The following is a 21193-nucleotide window of genomic DNA, read 5'->3' as shown; positions in this document are numbered from 1 at the left end:
TCCCCTTTAACTGCACTTTTTAGTTAGGGTTTATAGCTTTAACACCAGGTATATTGCTGGTGGGAGAAAGGGGGCAGAAAAAGACCCCAGTCCTTCCCGTGTGGCGTGTCCCCATGTGCAGGGAGGAGGCCACACAGTCCTCCTCCACAGTCCTCTGCAGGAATGAAAGGCGATGAACACCTTCAAGGTGACGAACACCTCGGAAAGGCAGCAGCCCTTGGCTGAGGCATATGGGTCTGCAATAAGAGCATGCTGGCCAAAATGGGGAGTCCATCACTACACTTGCTCACGTTCGATGAGTCCATACAAGCTGGCTGGTGCAACCATCCCATCCCATCCCGCTGTGAGAGCTCATGTGAGAAGTGACTCATCGGACACGTCCCCAGCCTGCGAGGATGTGAGCCGACCCCTCCGGTTGTGTGCGTGTGTGCTGCGCGATGGCCAGCGGGGCTGTCCGCTGGGGAGCCTTCCATCTGAACCAGCTGACAGCTGCTCTCCTGAGTTTCCTGGACACCAATAATGTTTTCCTTTTTCTAATCTCCCTGATGTAAATCCATTCACGACGAGCGCCTAGAGACTTTTAATTCCATCGGCATTAAACTCACTAAAACCTCTATTACCAAAAGCTTTTAGGATTTTCCCCAGAATCTACGAGTCAGGTTTGTAACATGACAGAACTCCACCTCTCTAGGGCGTGTGAGAAATTAATTTGTTCTTCCTAAATGCCGGTATCGCTGACCAGACGCTCGGTGTATTCCCCTTCCTGTCAGTAAGCTCCAGTTGCTGATATGACATGGCCATTCCCAGGTGCTGAACTGGCTCCTGAAGCATCCGTAACAGTGTGAGAAGAGTCCCCACCCTGTAAAATACAAGAGGAGATCATCTGCCGTTGCAGAGCAGTACCAGAGGTTCACAGATGCTGTATGAAGAGCGGAGTTGTTTACTGCAGTGGTCCCTTGCTGCTCTGGCAGAACAAAAGGGTAGCACATGCGTCACCGCGCCGACGTTCCCCTGTGCCACAACAAGCGAGGAGGTATCGGGGTCTCATCCTGGCGCTGCAGGCAGGCAGGGACTGCAAAAGTGCCGGGATTATCCAGCTACACCTCAGCGGCGACGGCGGCTGGGTGCCAAAGACAAGTTGAAGGTGGTGGAGGGGGGGGGGGGGGTGGGCAGGCAGCTGTGAGTCAGCGAGCGAGGTTTCTGAGTGCTGTAACGCTCCAGAGAGGGTGCATTTATCCCTTGGCCCCGGAGGTTCATCGGCTGCTGTAACGGAGCAGAGAGATGCAATCATCTCCCGATCCCAGAGGTCTTTTTAGGTGCCGTAATGGAGTAGCGGTGATCAAGCCGTCTCTCGAGCCGTGGGGTTGCTGGCACGCAGCAGAGGTGACGTCAGTTGTCTCGCAGCCCCCGCAGCCCCGAGCTCCTGGATTGCAGGAGAGGTGCTGGAGATGTCGCTCCAGCCCCAGAGGTTCTCAGGGTCTGGGATGATGTCGGCTTCGAAACGCCGCCAGAGTTCCCCCTGGCAGTGCAGGAGGTTTTGTCCCCGTGGAAAGGTGTGACAGTGACCCCAGGTTCCTCGGCACCGGGACGTGAGCCTGGCTGCCCCCACTCTATCTGTATCAGATGCAGTGGGTGTAGCTTTCAGCTACCTACCCAAAAAAAAAAAATCACAGCTCTAAGAATACAAGAGATCGCAGAGATCCAGCCAAGAGCGGCACACGGAGCTGATCCTCAGTGTTTGTTTTCCTGGCTTAAAAACATTTCCCAGCACAAGGAGTCACTCCACTCACACCTCGTGGGCTGCCCATGAAGGAGAAATACTAATGAGGAGCCTGAGATTCGTGTGTGCTGCACACAAAGAGCTAGAAACCAAACTCTGTGTGTGAATAGGCTCAGTTAGCCAAGCCGTGAGTGACTTCAACATCCTGTATCGAGTGTTCAGTAACAAACCTCTACAACTGGGACTGTGCTCCTGGGCAGGCAGCTCTGTAGGACAGGGAGAAGGTGCTTACAGACTCACCTCTTTGCACGGAAGAGGAGAGGAAATAATCAGGTAAGGCTTCAGAGTTCCTATACGCTCAGAGATTTCTCTCCTCCTCCTCCCCTCACCCTCAGCAGAATTTGACTGCTGGGCCTGGCAAACGGAAAGTCTGCAATACCTGGTTATGCTGGTGCTGTGCTTCCCGCAGCCACAGCTCAGGCGGGATGTGGAAGCACAGGCAACCTGCCAGGAATGTCTGGAAACTTTCCAGCTTAGGTCTGTGACCTCAAGCGATTTCAAGTATTGATGCGGTTGTTGCATTTGTGTGTGTGTTGTCTGGTTTTCAACTGAGTTTAAACTCCGAGGCTGAAAACTCTGTTTTACTATTGACTTTGGCAGGATTACGCCAGTTTAGGTGAAGAGAGAATGTGACCCCATTCTTCTCTGAGCCTGGGGATGCTCCCAAACACAAGTGATGCTAGGAAGAGTCAGGACATATGAAGAAGCTCCCTACTCACATCCCAGTGAGTATTCTTAAGGTAAGGTATACACCAGGGAACAACCATTCCAGATCAGAGATACCCACACTGAGTCTGATGGAAGTCATCACCAGGTTTTTTTTAGGTGGAAAAAGGTGGAAAAAATCAAGGCAGACAATTGAAGGACAATGTGCTCCTATTTTCATTTTCCCATCGGCTGCTAGGAATTACAGGTTAATGTAGGCTCTGAAGATTGAACGTGAAGGTTCAGGCTGGGCTTGTCCTTCATTAAAATTCATTTGTGTATCCCTGCTCTCTACAAAAATATACAAGCCAACTATGGACCTTGTTAAATTCATGGTCCTGGCAATATTTCATGACACAGAGCTCCATAGACCAACTCCATGAACCTCAATGCCATGCAATGTGATTTCACTGTGCATTGCCTCGCTCAGGTGTGATGAGAGTACTCATAGATCTCTCTTTTATTCGTACAACAGCCACTCCCAGCCCGCTGTCTAACCCCCTTCTCCCCATCTCTTCACTCAGGAGTGTCATCAGGCTTTCCATCTCACCAAGCGCTCTCTACCCACCACCTCTGCAGCCAACAGCTACTTCACCTGCTCAGGGGCAGGAGAACGTGGGGCAGAGCTCTGCAGTGAGCTCCCTGACATATGCCCACATATGCACACACTTCATTCAGGACCTTTCGGGGTGTCTGAAGGGGTTGAGAGTCTGCCCTGCACCACCCATGACTTTGATTGTATCATCACTGCATTTTGTTCGCCAGAGAGCAGCACATCCATTTAACGTAGCTCTTTCCCTGCTGTTCCCCACAACCTTTCCTGGCCACAGCTAACTTAATAACTTGGTCTCATGTGCAGATTTTCACACAGCGTCTCTCTCCTCCCACCTTTCCAAGTCATTAAACAATGCACTAAATCACATGGGATTTGGAAGGGAACCTGGAGGCCACATTAACCTCTTGCCACGGTGAAACTTGGCTGTTTAATCCCCTCATTCTTTCAGTCTCCTACTCAGTTTTTTGATCTATGTCAATATTTTGTCTCTCACTGACTGCTTAGCTTCTTCAGTAGCTCTTGTGTAGGATCTTTCAAAAGCCTTTTGGAAGTCTAAACACATTATATCAATCGGTCCTCCTTTATCCATCACTTTATCGACACATTCAAAGAGTTGTAGGAGATTAGCAAGACGCAGTTTGCCTCTGCTGAAACCCGCACTGGTTAGGCCCTATCAGACCACAGTCTTCCAGATGTCTTCTGTGTTGTTTTTTAATTATCGTCCCCACCAGTTTACCAGATACAGATGCAAAGCTTACTGATCTATAATTCCCCAGATCATCACTGGAGTCTTTTTTTTAAATATAGGTACAACATTTGGTCTTCTGCAATTCCCCGAATCAGTAGCTTTTTTTTTTTTTTCCCCACAAGAGATTGCATATTTTTGTTAGCAGCTCAATCACTTAAGCTCCTTCCAAACTCTCAGATTTAACCATCTGGACTTGATAACTTATTGTTCAGGGAAGCGGGGGAGGTTTTGTGGGAGGGCTTTTTGTTGTTATTTTTTTTTATGATTGGCTTTGTCCCAGCACCCTTTATTCTGCCAGCATGGTTTCCAACAGTTCCTTATCTAAGCAGATATGGGAAAAGAATCTCACAAACACTGTTGGTAGGAACGACTGATATAAGAGAAATCATAAGAGAATTCAGCTCCCCAGCAACATCCTAAAATTGGAGATACTGAGTCACTTTAAACACAGGAGGTGACTGGAATTGATCAGTGTGAGATTTCTTGGATAACTTCCACCCTGTTCCGACCGACCAGGCTAGTTTTGCTCATTTGTTTGGGTCTCTTGATGAATAGTGATTTCCACCTTGACCCCAGAAGATTCAGGGCAAGAGCAGAGCTAGCTTGATTATACAGAGCCCAAGGTGTGATAAAAAGAAAGCGACCTCAGTGCTGGGGGATGCATGAACCTGGGAGGAGATGAAACCCAGCAAGGATGAAAGGAAGTAAATCAGAAGGTGAGCAGAACAATGCCGGGCTGTTAGCTCCATTGATTGCCTTTCAACTGTGAATAAGCCCCAAGACATGAAACGCAATGGGAAATGCTGGGGAACTCAAATAAGTAGCCCCATTACATGAGTGTTTCTCTCTTTGTGCTGGGCTGGTTCTCGATAGCTCTCCCCACGCTGGCTGGCTTTAAAAGGCATGGCAGTTCAGATCAGGGCACAGCCCGATGGCCCTGACACCGCTGACTTCAGGCCACACGACCCATGGATCCTACAGCACAGAGACAGGGAAGAAGCTCAAAACAGGCAACCAGCACCTACACGTCTGTGTCCCAGATCCACCACGATGAACGTGTGCCCAGCTGGGGGCACATGTTCACGCATTTCACCTGCAAGCCTGTCTGCAAACCAAGACGGGCGGTGCAGTTTCTGGAAGCCTTCTGCAGACTGCCAGGCTCACACCAGAAATCACTTTCGGATTATCTGTAGGAAACCTGCCCACACTCTGTGTTAGAGCTGGTATACATGCCCTACCTGACGCACGTGTACTCAGGAATATTCTGCAAAGGAGGAGAAGCAGCTTCCCTAAACCTCCTCTTCTTTACTTGCAGCTATTCCGTTCTTAAGGGAGATGCTGATGGGGCAACTAAGGAGAAAGCTCAGCCTCCTGCAGCTGGTGAATTCACTTCTTGCGGACACTGCCTGTGTGAGGTAATTTGGCCATAAATATTTCTCAGAAGCGGTCTGAAGACGTGTATCCCGGATAGGCCACCTTCCACCGCCCAGCACAAGTCCCCAGCTCCTCTGTCACACGTGTGCACCATTGGCCGTCCTCGGATAGGCCCAGCAGTGTCCGTGGGGTGTGTGGGGCGAGGCGTGGGGCTGGGCACGGCCACCCGCCTGTCACAGCCGGTACCAGGGTCCCCTTGGCTCCCGTGGCACCCAGGCCGACGCACGGCGTGGCTGCTCGGGGGGGCCCGGCCGAGGAGCCTGCCCTCCGCCGCTGAATCCCCACTCTGTTTCCACAGTGACGAGCCACAAGCTCCCTTTCTCCTCCAAGACAAACGGAGGCTTGAGTGCATCACCGCCTCGGCCCTGGCACACGGCACCCCGGGCATTACAGATTCTCCTCCAGCATCCAGCCCCCCACGAAGGGCTGCATCTCCCTTTCCCCACAGCATCCTTCCCTGCAGCCTGAAATGGTTTCCCCACTTAATGGTAGGGGAAACTGAGGCACATCACGGCAATCTCGCTGGGATCAGGATTTCAGGAGCCCCCCAGTAGCTCATCCTGCTGGGCTTTAGAGGAAAGCATGCTGCAAAACCTGGTCGGTAAATACTCCTTGTCACTAGATTGAACACATCCACGCACAAGCACCAGGTGAACCACTCATCACCTGCAAACAAAACTAACCCTCAGCAACTAAGCCCCCAAGTGGCAGGTCTGCAAAAAGCCCCCGCAACGCAGCAGTAAAGGTTTGCGCCCGCACTGTCCCAAGCAAGCACCTGTCCCCTGTGGGGCTGTCCTGCCCATGGTGTGACCCATTTTTCTGCCACCATGCTCCTGAGGAACGATGCTGCCACTCCAGCCCCAGGCGTGGGCCGTGGTGGGGTGTTGAGGAATCAGGTTCTCGGGGTGGGACGGGGCTTGCTCGCTGCTAACGCTGCAGTTCAGCCCCTTTTCCAGCCACCTCTCCCGACAGGAGGGACTGGAGCGGGCTGGCTGCCATGTGCCATTGCATCTGTCAAATCCTCCAGTGCGCACACACTGTCTGGAGCGCGTGCCAGGTGTGGAAGGACAAACAACACCGGAGCCAGCATCAAGCCAGAGCGGTGCAGACGTATAACACCCAACGCAACGCAAACCTTGCCAGCACACAGTTAAGCCAACTTTGTTTTCTAAACAAATCTGAACCGGCGGAGTGAGTTCATATTGGATCAGCATTTTCCACCACGTAGCCGCAGCACTTTTGACCTGATACCGAGCTCCCTAGAGCTGGATTTATTGTCTCGTCCGCCCCGAGTCCATGCCAAAGCCATGCCCCGAGAGGGCTGAGGGATTTAACCAACGCCAAAAAGGCTCCATCCGGGAGGAGCCTGCTTTCTGCAAACCCCCCAGTAACGACGCCGAGCACAACCGCGCGGTCACGAGGAAGGAAGAGGAGTGGAGAGGGAGGGAAGAAGGGGTGATGCTGAAGAAGGGACAGGCAGCACGGAGGTACCCGAAAAGAGGAAGAGGAACAGCCAGCGCCACCGGATGGGAGTGGAGAGGGAGGTGACGGGGTGGCCAGAGAGGGGGCACCGTCAACGGGCATCTGTGGGGGGCTAGTGGCCCCTTCCCCAAGGAAAAACAGTGCAGCCCCAAAATCTGACTCAGAAAAATGAGGAACATCTGCGCAGAGCCTGACACCACAGCCTGCCAGGTGTGAACCCCCAAACCTCCACTCCAAAACCCCCCAAACCTTCCCTCCTGGGCCTGCCCAGGCAGGGGGAGAAAGAGCTGCTCCTCACTCCCTTCCTTTCCTCATGCCACAGCACAAAAATAGTGCGTGGAAATAGCACAGCTGATCATCCTGCCTTCACCGGTGGTAGGGGGCACCAAGGGCTGTCCTGGCAGTGGGCGGCCTGCTCAGGTGCAGCCCCCCCCCAAGCTTTGCACCCCAAACTGGGTCAGGCTGGGCACAGGGCCCCTTTGCTGCCTGTGCAGGGCAGGTGGCGTTGCCGGCTTATGAAACACGCAGGCTCCAGCAGGAAAACATCCCTTGCAGCCAGGCAGGAGCACCAGGGGACAGCAGATAAGCAGGGACAGAGAGCATCCAAAAGCAGTGCCAGGCTGGGCCGGGTACCAGAGGAGGTACCGGGCAGGGAAATGGAGGCCAGCGCCCTCCGCGGGGAACGGGGATGCCCAAAATACCCAAAATACCCGTGAGCCAAGGAAGTGAGGGAGGGGGGCCCCCCCCCCGCCTGCCCCACAGCCGGCAGCGTGATGCCCTGTGGCAGGATGAGCCCCCGAGGGGACCCAGGCCCTGCTGGCAGAGCCCGGCCGTTCTGGGTTGGAGCAGCCTCCTCCTCCGCCGCCTCTCTGCAGCATCAGCCCGGCTGCCCGTTCTCCCCAGAAACCAGGAGGAAAAATGTCACGGGGAGAGGAGCAGACAGGTGTGTGCGCAAAGAGAAGGGTGAGGAAGGAGGGGAAGAGGCTCAGGACCCCGCGCAGCGACCCCGCAGCGTTTCCATCGCGAGCCTCCCCGCCCCGCAGATGCATGCGGGGGAAAAGGGGGCCGGAGGGGGGGAGAGCAGCTCCTCGCTGCGGGGTGGCCGTGGGACGCTGGGGCTTCAGCCGTGGTGTGGCAGAATCCCCTGCCTCTCCCCTCCCTCGCACCTCTGGGGAACAAGCAGGGGGGAGATGGATGCAGGCAGCCGAGCCAGGGCTCGCTTACCTGGCAGTGCCCGTGCTGGGGGGACGTGGGTGCGCGGGAGGTAAATCCACAGCTCTGCTCGCCTCTCCGAGCGCTGGCGAAGGCCTCCGTGCAGTCACATCGAGGAGTGGCCTGCGGGTAGGTGCTCCAGCTCACCGCTCGATCGAAGCTGCCGGGGATTCATCGCGAAAGACTTCGCCTTCTGCGAGGAGAGGAGAGGAGAAAAGGGAGGAAAAAAAAAAAAAAAAAAAAAAAAGAAAGAAAAAAACACCAGCTTAAGACTTGGAGGGTAGATTCACTTCTTTCTTAGGTTTCCAATGGCAACTGAATATACCACAGATGAAGATCCAGGGTGTGTGTGTGTGTGCGAATGTGCGTGTGTGGGAGGGACGGAGAGATGCACAGCTGCTGAGTCCACAGGCAGCGTGGGGTGCGAGCGAGCCGGGGCGGAGGAGACGGTGTGGGAGCAGGCAGCTGGACACGGGCAGCAGAGCAGGCAGACAGACCGACGGAAAGGGGTTTGGAGGATGGAGACAGGGCGGCCTGCATCCCCAGGGGCCAGGCTGGCAGACGCACAGCCTCCCACCCGAGGTGCCCCCCGCGGGCTCTCCTCACGCTCGCACCCTGCCACTGCGAGTGGCACTCGCACCCCCCAGCATCCCACCCCTGCCACGCCACCTTGCACGGATCCCCCACCAACTCAGCCCCCCCCCAAAAGAGCAAAGTGTTGGCTTCTCTCCTTCACGTGTGCCACACCGATGGGGCTGCACAGCTGTTTGGGCATGCCTCTGACCTTTCAGACAACCACCACACAGCCACATCAGCCACACGCAGCCTGTGCCGCCACTCCGGAGCACGCAGCAGCAGCCTTTCTGCGTGGCAGAGTGAACGCTGGCCCCTGCACGCTGAATTCCTGAACATATCTATACCACACAAAACCCCCTGACCACTTATCCATAATTTTCACCGCACAGAAACACGTCACTTAATAAACCCACCTCTGTACCAATACCAGAAATACTGCCATCTACACACACACACACATCTACATCGCAGCAAGCGGCACACCAGTATATCACAGCGCACCCATCAATATGAAAACAAAAGCACATAAAACATCCCGACACATTTAGGAACATAAGTCAAGCAAGCACCGCTGGCTGCATATCACACACGGGTATACTATGCTTACAAATTGCCTGCAGCACACAGGCTGATAGCATCAGACACTGTTACCTACCTAACTCAGCCCACACAGTGGCAAACCATCCTTCTGGATCCTAAACGCTAGCCCCAGCATCATCAAACACCAGCCATATTCTGTCACATGGAAAACACAAATACTCATCAACATCCAGCACAGGCAGGCAAACACAAACTACACACGAAACGCAGACAGCCGGCACCACTCACCAAAAAAAATAATAACATCCTTGGAAGTTGGGAAGCTGGAACTCACTTTGGAGACAGCTGCATCGTGCTGTGCACCTGCACGCGTGCACACACGCACACCTACTGCCTCCATCCCCCAAATCTTCCTTTTTCTGCGCTTTCTCTAGTTCTTCCTGCCCCACCACCTCCCAGCAAAGCCCAAGTGTCTGTCCACTGACATGGGCTGCAGCTCCTTGGGGCAAAGTCGGTGGAGCAGAGAGCTTGTGAAATGCTCATCCCTTCTCCCTTCCTCCTTTCTTCTGATGTGCGTAATTTGTGTGCAAAGAAGAGTGCGAGGTCCCACCAGCCCCGAGTGCTCTGAAATTGACTGGTGCCGGCTACCTGCCCTCACACACACACACACGCACCAGATTCCATGTCTCTTCACAAAACACCCCCCAGCCTCCCCACCACCACATGCAAACGCACCCTCCCCAACGTTACTCAGCCACGCACGCTGCCCAGAGCCACCTACTTCACACCTCCCCGGGCGCGCTCCCACCTTCCCACGCACGCACCACACGCACTGCTCACACCTGCGGGCGGCAGCGCACGAGGAGCCAGGAAAAAAAAAGCTGTGGGGAAGCCCCCAGCACCGCCTCGACCCCTCCAGCATGACCCTCTTCCGCCACCACCATTTACCTTTCAGAAGTGCCTGCAAAAGGGTGAGTATTTCCTCTCCCTCGTCTCAACTTGGCCCATGCAGCCGGGCAATCTCTGCCTGCAAGGGCTGGCGTTTCCTCTCCGTTGTGCTCAGCTGTACCTGCTCGCCTCTGCCCACAAACATCAATTGTGCATTACAGGAGATGAATAATGCAGGCTGAAAGGGGACAAGCGAGAGCCTTTTGGGCCTCAGCAAGGCACGTGTACAGAGCGGAGCGGAGCAGGAGCTGCCTCATTTTGTCAGAGCTAACATGTGCTGCTGAAGGTGGAAAAGCCACCGCGGCCTTAAGTGCCTCTTGGGTTAAAGCGCTGTCAGGAGGGTGATTTAAAGAGGGCTTCGGCCTCAGGGTTTCTGATAGGAGCTGGGAGGTGACACGGAGGTGTCGTGTGTGGGTAGGCAAGGAGGATCTTCATCGCTGAGATACTTAGCACTGGGCTAAGAAGCTGAAGAGAGCTGTTGGTGGAAAGGGGAACCATCGTCCTAAACTGGCCTCCAAACCATCTGCTCCTGCGCTTCAGGGGCATGAAAGCAGCACCACGATGGGCTGAACAAGCAGCAAGGGAAAGAGGGAGCAGGGTGAACAGGAGCAAGGGGGATGTGCATGAGTGTTTGCACATGTACATCTGCATGGTGTTCGTCTTGTTCATCTCTAAAGGATATGTTTTGCCTCATCCTCACATACCTGCTTTGTGCTGGCGAGCAAGGAGACCTGGAAGATGCAAAAATGTGCCTCAGTCACTGTTCCCATGAGTGTGAGCCAATGCTGGAAGGGGACAAGAGGGACAACGTGGTGCCACGCGTGCACGTGGGTATGCAGGAATCACGGGGAGTGGTGTGACCATGTTTGTGCATGTGTGCGTGAGCATTTCCTGCAGGCAGCCTCTATACACTAACCGTGTTAGTGTACATCTGCAGCTTGAGCATCCATGTGATGCTACAAGTGCACACAGAACTGTGCCACGTGCCCCCTTGGGTGTGCTCACGTCCGCAGAGAAGGGATCCCTCTCTGGGTGGAAGAGTCTGTCTGGCTCCTGCGCTGCCTCTCCTCCGGGTCTCTGCTTCTCCTTTCTCGCCTTCCCTCGGTTCCCCTCGCTCACTGGCAGCAGCGTACTCTGCCCCGGGAACCGACTCCCACACAGCAACACACAGCAAGGGAACTCCCTTCCTTGCAGTTCCCCGGTATCTTCCCATACCAAGAGCCAGAAAAGGAAGGAAAACCTCGCTGGGCAACCTGAACTGAACCCATTCCCTTTCCACATCCTTGGCACCCATTTCCAGCCCCCAGGAACTGCATCGCGAGCCTTCACCCAAACCCTGAATTTCCACCACAAAGCAGACTCGAGGTTCACATCCAGTCCCTGGGCCATCTAAAGCTGAGACAGCTCAGGTAAGACAGCCCAAGGTACAGTCAGGAGACAGCAGTCCCTGTATCTGAGAATATAAAGTGACTCCTGCAGTCATACCTGACTGATTTTCAATTCCCCAGCCAGCATCACCCACAGCTGGGATTGGTGCAGGAAACATTTTGCGCCAATTGCAATCAGCCCAGCTCAAGTTCATGCCTCCAGAGCCAAAGGGACATGTCTTGGCTGCTCTGCCACTGCTCCCACTTCGTAAGGCTAAACCTAGGGCCAGATCCCAGATGTACTGAGCAACCTCCCAGCTGGGATCCAAAGCACGGAGCCTGCCCACTGGGAGGACGTCCTGGGGCAATGGGCTTTATCAAGAAAAAATAAATAAATAAAATAAGTAAATAATAAATAAGCCATTTCTTTATTCCTTTAACCAGTTCTGCAGATCACTACCTTCCTCCCAAACACCATACCCTGAGCTATATATATTTGTTCGAGGGATGGTCTAAATAATTCCCCAAATTAAACTACAAGTGATCGGCCTCCATTTCGGGCTTTGCCTTTGCCCCGTGTCCCATTCTGCTCCCATCCCCTGTGGAGAACAAAACTAGCACACAGGAGCCAGATGTGAAAATCCATCCACCAAACTGATATCCCCAAATTTCACCCAACACTGCATGCTGAAAGCCTCCAAACTCAATTCTGTCTCCTTTACTTTGTTCCCAGGTTTCCTCTGAACAGAGACCCAGCCTTTCGCCTTGTTGCTCACCAGCAAGACAATGAATTCCTTATAAATAAGAGAGCTCAGTGGCACATCCCATCCGTTCCCCAATGTTTTCCCCACACCGTACAAGAGAAGGTCCATCTCGTTGATTCTCCAGACCCATGGTGCAGGTGTCTGGGAGCCAGGCCAGGATCTCCCCAGGTGGTTTTTGTTGTTGGTTTTGGTTTTCTCAGAGAGGATCCCTGCACGTAGCTGAGGCAGTTTGGGTGACCTTTTCAGTGCTGGAAATCATGACCAGGAAAAACAGCGCTTTGTGTTAAAATTTAACACAACCAGTGCGGGCCAGCCACAGCAGCCACTTGGGGCTCCCCAAGTGCAGCAAAACCATCATTTCTGCTCCTCTCTCAGCTTGGAGCTCCTCCACCATTTGCCTCAGCTCTTCCCTCACCCTAAGGTCTCTCCCCCAGCCCGGAGCTCCTTTCTCCCCTCCTCATCCTCCCCCCTTTCCCCGTGAGCAGCTCCTGCCCGTGCCTTTCCCCATCCTCCAGCTGAAGGTCCCTGCTGAGCAGGCAGAGCAAGACCCTGATTACCATTCAAGCTGGATACTCATTAGGCAGAAATGCCCCTCCAGGAGATCCATTAACAGTCCATAAGGTTAACTTAATCCCGCCAGTCTTGTGTGGTCTCTGCCCAAATTCCCTATTACATTAACAATCTTGAGTCTTAATTAGCATGTGAGGCAGAGGTGGCATTATTAATGGAGATAATGCAGAGCGTTAAGAATAAACAGGCCAGGCCGGCTCTCCCCCACCATGCATGCAAATCCTTTTCTGTGCAGGAACTGCGGGAGCATCCCCCATGGGCAGCATGCACGGGCTGGGGTGCTCTCCGCTGACAAAGAGCCCCAGGACACGAGGCCAGGCTGGCGCAGGAGGGCCGTGGAGAGGAAACGAGGGAGAAGAAGCCAAGCCAAGGAAGAAGGCTCTAATGACAGGCTGTTTTCCGTGCCCCCAGCCTGCTAATTCACACCTCCAGCAGTGCCGGGCAGGCTGGGGATGGAGTGGGATGAGCAGGGCCCTGAGCAGAGCCCGGCCTTCCCATTTCCCAGCACAGCAAGCTCCCGCTCCCTCGGGCCCACCAGCCAGCCCCTGCCAAATCCATTTGTCCAATCTTGCGTTTTCTACTAATCCCGTTGAGCCATCCTTTAAGTTGCTCTCAGGCAGAGATAGAAAATGCGGCTGATGCCTTAAGATGCTTCCCCCGACCTTGCTCAATTCAAGATAAAGGGCTTTGATTTAAAAAATTACAGTGGGGGTCTGTCACTGATCCGTCCCGTGGATTAAAGGAAAGCAAACAGAGGCACGGGGTGCAGCTGGTGTTAAGTGAGCAGGCAGGAAAGGAATGTAAGGTTACAACAGCATGGGGTATCAGGCAGAAGAAAGTGAAGTTAAGAAGGGAAATGCCTTCTCCCTCACCATTCCCACTCTCGGCTACTGGTATGAGAGCCTTACACACACCTGGTTTGGTGCAGTGTGTCGCTGCACCTTCCCTGGTCTGTGAGGAAGAGTGAGGCTGCTGCACTGCCCCGTGGTGTCAGCGGGCAGGGAGCAGGCTGATGGAGTTGGAGACGAGCTCCCTGCCCCACGAGAGGTGCTCCGCAGGGAACAGAGACCGAAATCTCAGGACATCAGTGGCTGCTACAGGGATCAGCCCTGCTCTGTCCCCAGCCCCTCGCTGCTGCCTCTCCTCCCGATGCTACTCAAGCCTCTCTGCCTTCATCTCTTGCCCCTTCCTTCACATCAAACCTCTCCCCTCATCCTCACCCCTTGCTGCCATTACCATCCCTCAGTCTCCCCGCTGCCACCCCTGGCCCAGCTCCCATCCGACAGCATCTGAGCAGGCTTCCCATCACTCACCTCAATCCCCCACAGCCCTGAATTCAAAGCTTACTCGGAACAGCTTTCCTCGGCAGATGTCCTAAGGGCTACAGAAGGTACCTTCTTCCTTCCCTGAACCCTCCAGTCCAAAAGGTTGTTTCACCCTCTCCCAGACCCTTTTTCATCCTGGCATGAGCCCATTTCCTCCCTCCGAACCTATTTTCTTTGAAGAATGACCACAAGATGGCTGGTGTTCCATTTTCATTCATCTTTCTTCCATCAGCTGGCTGAGAAAATCTTAATTTCAGTGAGGGTTTTGTTACTGAATCTCTCAGTCTGCTTTAGAAAAGCCTAGTGCTGACTTGGGAGATGACTCTTGGGACTCAAATGGGTCAAGATCTCCCTGTGCTGTGCTTAAGTTTGAGAGCTTTCTCAGATGTAGTCCACATCCTCTTACCCTCTCTTCCCGCTCTCCTTCACTGAGCATCACACCAGCAGGATGTCCAACCCGTATTTTCCCAAGACATTTGTGTCTGCAGGCTGACCCTTCATCAGTCATCCCTTTCCTCTCCGCTGATCTGAACAGCACCTACTCATGTTCAGATCAGAGTCCTAACCAGATCTCCATCACCTCTGGCCTGTCAATCCCCTCACCTGCTCCACACTGGCCAGTCCTAGCTCCTGTCTGTGCTGAACACCACAGCTTCTGCCCACATAAGCCATCCCTGCATCCTGAGGTCCACTTCAACACTCTCCTTCTTATTTTTTCCAAGCCTCCTAGAGCCCTGCTCAGTCCCATCTTTATGGCCCAAGGCACCCTTAGCTGGTTCAGAGCCCTTGCCCAGCTTCTTCCCCTCCTCCACATCGTGCCCTGCAGCTGACACGAAAACATTCACCTCTGTGGGACCTGGAAAAGAGATGATAAGAGACTGCAACTCAAGAGAGATCTATAAAACCCACACAGGAAGGTTAGACGGGACAGGTATTGACTGTCTCTTCCCACCCAAGAATTAAGAAATCAAACAAGAAGTTAACAGGCACAAGACAAGCAGAAGCTGTTTCACTCTGCATTTTTAAGCTGTGGAGCTTCCTGCTCTAAGTTTCTGTTGATGTTAAAACTTGAATTGACTTCAAAAATTGGTGGTACAAAGTCATGGAAGAAAAAAATCCATAGAGATCTAAGAGGTGTACAGCAGATCTTCTAGCACAAGACTTCAGCCACACATCACTAGAGGCTAAAAGGGAGGTCAGAGGAAGCGTTCCTGTCCGTATGCTCTTCCCTCTGGTCATCCTGTGTTAGCCACTGTTGGAGATACTGGACTGGACTGGAAGGACCTCCAGCCTGGATCAGAAGATCCTTCCTACATTCCCATGGCTTTCCAAGACTGACCAAGAGGCCAAGGGCAAGTAGGAGCTATGAGTACCAATATCATGTTGGTGCATGAGGTATTCCTGGAGATGGATGGACAACAGAACAAACAGACCCTCTTCCAGGAAGGGCTTTTTCTCCCTGCCCTAAAGCTGGAAGGAGGTCTGAGGTCATTTCAACCACTCATCCTAGTACAGATCCTTGCTGGGGATAACATCTGTGCCTAGTCCCCTCGATGTGTTGTTCCAAACTTTGTGAGACCAAATCCCCTTTCCCTGCTGATAAACACAGAGCCCTTTCAGCAGACCATCTGTAACGGGGCCAACCCCCCTTGAACTCCCTTCCATTTTCCTGACCTGTCTATCACACTATTCACGGCAGCCTCTCTACACTAATCCTTTTATTATGATCTGACTCAATTTTCCTGGCTTGTGACTGCAATGGGGGAAAAAAAAAAAGGAGGGGTGTTAATCCTCCTGACCTTGTTGTCCCAATTCTGGGCCATCTGTGACTAGGGAGTCAAAGGAGAGAAGCCTGATCCTCCTGACCCCACTGTCCCCATGCCAAACCATCTTTGCCTGGAAAGAGGGAACCATTAATTCTGGGAAGTTTAGCCTGTACTCTTTTAGAAAGCTGTTGTGGCAAATCCCCTTTTCACCCAAGGCATTTCCCACAGGATTGCTTCCTAGACTACCTCTCCAGCCAGAAAGGATGGGCTCATCAGACTCTGTTTACTCATTCCCCCCGTACCACCTCTGTGTTCCCTCAACAACACTATCTGCACATTCTCCAAAGGTTCTTCCCCTTGCTCAGCCTCATCTCACACTTCTGCCCATCCTTTGCCCCCCAAAATAATCTCTTCCTTTCCTCGGTATTTACAGTCCTCAAAAACACGTGAACTACTGTCGTGTCATCATCTAGCCAAGCTCTACATATTTAGTCCTTTTAATCTCTCCTCATAAGTCCCTCAAGGCCTTTCATCATTTTTTGTTTCTCTTCTCTGAACTCCCTCCAATTTATCACCCTCCTTCAGCTAGAATAGCACCCAGGTTTGAATGCCAGGTTTTCCAGACTGGTCTCACTACAGCCTTGGAAATAACATGAATCAGGCCTGCCTCGTGCTTCAAGGCTTGATGTTTCTGGATGTACCTGAGCATACAGATGTCAAAAAGGCTAGCTCACTTCATACATGTGGCACCAGGGAATACAACTCAGGACTATCTCCAAAAGCACAGGACCTCTCCCTGGGGAGCTGAAGAAGCAGCTTCGTTAAGGACAGGGGGAGAAGAAGATATATGGGCAGGGAGGATGGATGGCATCCAGCTGAATATGGCACACAGCTACAAACACTTACACACTCACAAACCTCGAGAAGAGCGATCAAGTCCAAGACATGGAAAAGGTGCATTACACACATACTCATATCAGAAATAAATGCACATACAATTACCAGAGGCACTTACACAAATGCACACAGGCATTCATATATGTGGATAATATGGATGAAGCTATAAAGAAGGGAATGACAGATGGCCACATGCAGACTTTTTGCATACACACATAACCTGTGCATGCAAGAAGGTAGGACAGACAGTCTAGCAGAAAGAACTACTTCTCTTCCTGCTAACACATACATGTTCTCATGCATATGCTGATGTTCCCAGAGAAAGGAGAGCTCACAGAGCCCTGGTAGTAACCTAAAATACACAGGCAGCTCTGACCCATCTGGTCCACAGACTGAGCTCATGAGCCATGGAAAGAATGAAGACAAACATATGACACCTTGCCTTAAGGCAACTGGTAGCCTGTACATCATCCTGGGACACAGCCTGCATGTCTGTAGTGCCTTCAGTGGTGATTAGCTTATCACCAACACCTTCCAAAAGCGATGTGGGTGCTGAGGAGCACAGAGGGGAAGGGATTTCCCCACAGGCCAGCTGTGGCAGAGCGAAGGATCCTTCCTGATGCGCTGGGACCCTTTACCCACGTCACATTACTGGTGGCCCTTCCTTACAAAAGTATCTGCTCCATCTCTGTGCTATCAGAATAACTGACACCTACAGGAGTCAAAACTACCCGCTTCTTGCAAAGAGTACTTCCCCTTCGGCATACCAGCTCAGACAGGTGTTAACTTCTACTGTGGGTGCCTCTGTCTAGAGAAGAACGTGGGTTCTTGACCCCGGACACCCCATCTCACCTCTGGAGACTTCACGTGGCACCATCAGCTCCATAAAGCATCGCCTGGAACTAAATTATGTGCCAAAAGGCTGGAGATGTGCTCGTGGCGTGGCTGCAGACGGGAAGGCCTAGCCCCGGCACCTCGCTTGGGGCAGTGCAGGAGGGTGGACGGGCCTGACCTTCACAGACCCTTCAGGTCGCTCACCACCGCCTGGACGGGCCTGACCTTCACAGACCCTTCTGGTCACTCACCTGGCTCCTAACAGCTTGTTTCCAGCCCCTCGTAACGCCGGGGAGGGAATGACAACCGCCCTCCCCTCCTTCTGTACCTCAGCTGGTCGGCTGGAACTGGGCTTCCTCTTGGCTTGTCAGTGCTGAGCAAATGAGGTCATTTCTCCTCAGCAACAGCAAATTATTTGGTCGGTCCTACCCACGAACAAAGCAGTTCATCTGGGGCAATGACTGGGTACCTCTGAGCTGCCAGGAGACCCAAAGCCTGCCGTGGGGTCTGCTCTATTAAAGGGGAGGCCATGGGCCGACAAACAGGACACAAAGCTGCCACGCCGGGTGGGGAGCACAGGGAAGCCAGGACATGGACGCAGCTCTGCTAACATGAAGCAAATATATATATAATATACATATATTTGGGCTAAGAGAGAGAGCAGCCAGGTCTCTCTGTCTCAGCAAATGTAGTGATATTTTCTGCCACAGCTGCTGACGGCACTGGGAGGCTCTGGCAGGCCCCGATGTGACCACGAGCCCCGCTCCCAGGTGGGCAGCACGCTCCGCCACGCGCCAGCGGGGTCAGGCGAGGCAGCTGCGCCCTGCCCGGAGCTGCAGCTGGCTCCGGACACGACCCAGGGAGGAACGACCACCATCACGGCTCTGCTGCCCTCCCTCCTCCCTGCCTGCGGTTTTACCTTTCGGATTTTAACCGCAGGCTGCCCCACAGCCAACACGACACCTCGCAGTGTCCCCCCCGCTGCCCCAAACGCCCTCTCTACCCTGCAAGCGGCCCCTGCTCCACGACGTGGCTTTGCACCAGATCAGACAACGCATCCCCAGATACCCGCTTCTCCTGGAGCTGGGTGAAGGGAGGGAAAGGCCATGCATCCGCGGCTGCTGGCATGGTTTTTGATGGGGGGGAGAGCAATGAAGGCAGCTCCCCGCATCCCAGCAAACCTGCCCGCTGCTGGGCTTGGTGCCCTGAAAGGCGAGCACGTAGCGGGGGGGGGGAAATAATGGAGCGAGGAGGGTGGCGGGTGGGGAAGGGGCTGGAGGGGAAGGTTTTTAGGCTGGGGAAATCAGTGGGGTTGGAGTGGCTGTTTCTCACCCCCGGCACCGCGGCGGAAGCCCTCCAGTCCCTGCAGCTCCCTCACCGCTGCTGGTACAGTCTGCACGGGGGGGGGGGGGGGGGTGAGGCGGGAGGGGGGCTGTATTTAAATAAATTAATAATGCATGCTCCATGCAAATGAGCCTTTCTTGGAATATTGCATTAGTGATGCTGCTGGGCTGCGTGTGCCCAGAGCCAGGAGTGGCGGGGTGCACGGGGACAGGGTGGGGGCAGGAGGGAGGGGGTCACCCCCAATCCCCCCATACCCCGGCACAGCACCAATCCACCCCCTCCACCCGGCACCCCCACATCACACACTCCCTCTTCCTCCCACCTCCCCGTGCATGACAAATACCTTGGCTCACAGCAGGCAATGCAGGCTCCCGGGTCCCCCAGGCCCCCTCCAGGGACGCAGGCCCCCCCTACACATCCACACACACTCCCTTCCCCTGCACATCACCATCACCCTCCTCCTCCAGCATCAGCAGCACTCTCCCCATCCCTGCTTCATAGCTCTCTACCTCCAAGGTGGGCAGAAGGCTTGTGCTCTCCAGCCTTCTGGGGAAAAAGGAGAGGAAGCAGCTCCTAAGCCTGGCCTTGCACATGTGCACCCACTTTTTGTGTACGCACCGGCCCCCGGCAGCAGCAGGCGCCTGCGTGAGGGTGCAAACGGACCACGGCTGCAAGATGCCTGCGACCGCAGCGCCCGAGCGGTGCTCTGCTCCCCACCACCTCCTTCTCCAGATGCTCATCAGGATGTTTGCAGGCATATTTTGCTCGTGCACAGCCTGCTTCCCGCCGCCCCTGCACACGTACACACGTGTGCTGGCATGCATGCATGCGTACAGGGGTAGGGGGGAGCCACGGCAGCACACACACAAGAGGGCATTACGCAGAGCAGCTCCCGAATACGCTGCCTGCTGCAGCATTAGCAGATTTATGCTGCCTTTCCCCAACCAGATCCAAGCTCTGGAATGGGAACAGCAGCAGCTGTGCACTCCTGCCTGTCCTAGGATGAGAATAGGATGCGTCTGTTCGCCTTTCTCCCCCACCCCCACGCCTCCTCCTTCCCCCTCCTCTTGCTCCCATTCATTCATTCAGCTTCTCCTCCCCCCCATCCCGTGCCCCAAAGCAGGAGGATCCTTATACATAAAAATGTGGGCACGCTTTCCCTGGCGGAATAACTGGGCACGCAGACACCCTGCAAGCAATGCATATGCACATATGTATGCACCCGAGTAGCTGTCCTGGGCCCCTACGCAAACAGCCAGATCCCACCACCACCGCCACGCACACGCACTCGCCAGACGCCACGCAATGACTTTTCTGCAGCCAGCCAGCCTCCCAGCAGAGCGGTGTAAGAGCAGAGCAGAGATTTACTCACTCCCCTGCATCCAAACCAGGCAGACGTTCACACAGCGCGCGCGCACACACACACACACGGGAACATCACCGGCTGCAAAGGCTCCCCGACAAAGTTTGCAAGGAGGCAGGGGGCTGTGGGACGAGGCTGTCTTTTTCTCCCCACCATAACTGTGAGCGATATCCATAGGTGTCTGCGTATCCATAGCTATATATACGGGGGATACGCATGTACCTATGGATATATTTGTGCATACAGATGTATACACACATGCAGACACACACATACGTACATCCATCACACGCATGTATCCCCTCCTCTTGCAGAGTCTGAACAGAAGCAGAGCACTCAAACCCAGCTGCAAGCCCTGGACCTGTTCAGCACCCCGAGCCCCAGCGCTGCACACACACACACGCAGAGACACACACACTGAAGGGGAGCACCTCTCTCCCTTCCCATCTCCCCATGTGGGCTTTTTTCCCCTGGCCGCTTCTCCTCCCCACCTCCTCGCACTCACCCCTCGCCTTCATCCTCGGGTGGGAGGCGTCCGCCCCGCCGTGGGGCACGGGCAGGGGGGAGAAAGCCGTCCTTCCCCCCCCTTCTCTCTCTGCTCCCCCTCCGAGCTCTCAGAGAGGGCGACAGCAGGGGACACGCCAGCCAGCCGCACGCCCCAAACGTGGCACACGCACACGCACACGCACCTACCTGCTCCCGCAGGGGCGAGCGCTCCCGGCTCCCACGCGTGCCATGCCCCACGAGGCGGCAGGAGCCCCAAAGCCCTGCCTCGAAGCCACCTGCAGCCCCTCGGAGGTGGCACCCCCCAGGCCCGTGCCACCCCCTCTCAAGCCGTGTTTTCCCCTGCCCCGCCGCCCCTAGGCAGCGCTCCCAGCCGCGCAGGCACCCGGGCGGCACAGGCGGGGATGGAGCATCCCGGGCAGGGCGCGCACAGCCGGGGGATTTGCTGCTTTCTCCGCAACCGCATCACTGGGGGGGG

At 54.4% G+C, this 21193-nt stretch overlaps 1 long non-coding RNA gene across 1 annotated transcript in view; it reads right to left on the bottom strand.

Annotated features, from left to right (window-relative positions):
* LOC136790793 (uncharacterized) overlaps positions 1–21193 on the bottom strand; it is a 42812-nt gene extending 21619 nt beyond the window's left edge. Inside the window, exons 1-2 of the long non-coding RNA XR_010831383.1 lie at positions 20905–21193; positions 7930–8110 (exon numbers count right to left, since the gene is read on the bottom strand). This is a non-coding gene — a long non-coding RNA (uncharacterized lncRNA). The remainder of the gene's footprint in view (positions 1–7929; positions 8111–20904) is intronic.

The sequence above is a fragment of the Anser cygnoides genome, chromosome 1 (assembly GCF_040182565.1).
Source record: "Anser cygnoides isolate HZ-2024a breed goose chromosome 1, Taihu_goose_T2T_genome, whole genome shotgun sequence".
Classification (NCBI taxonomy): Eukaryota; Metazoa; Chordata; class Aves; order Anseriformes; family Anatidae; genus Anser; species Anser cygnoides.
This window is presented reverse-complemented; position numbering and strand designations above follow the sequence as displayed.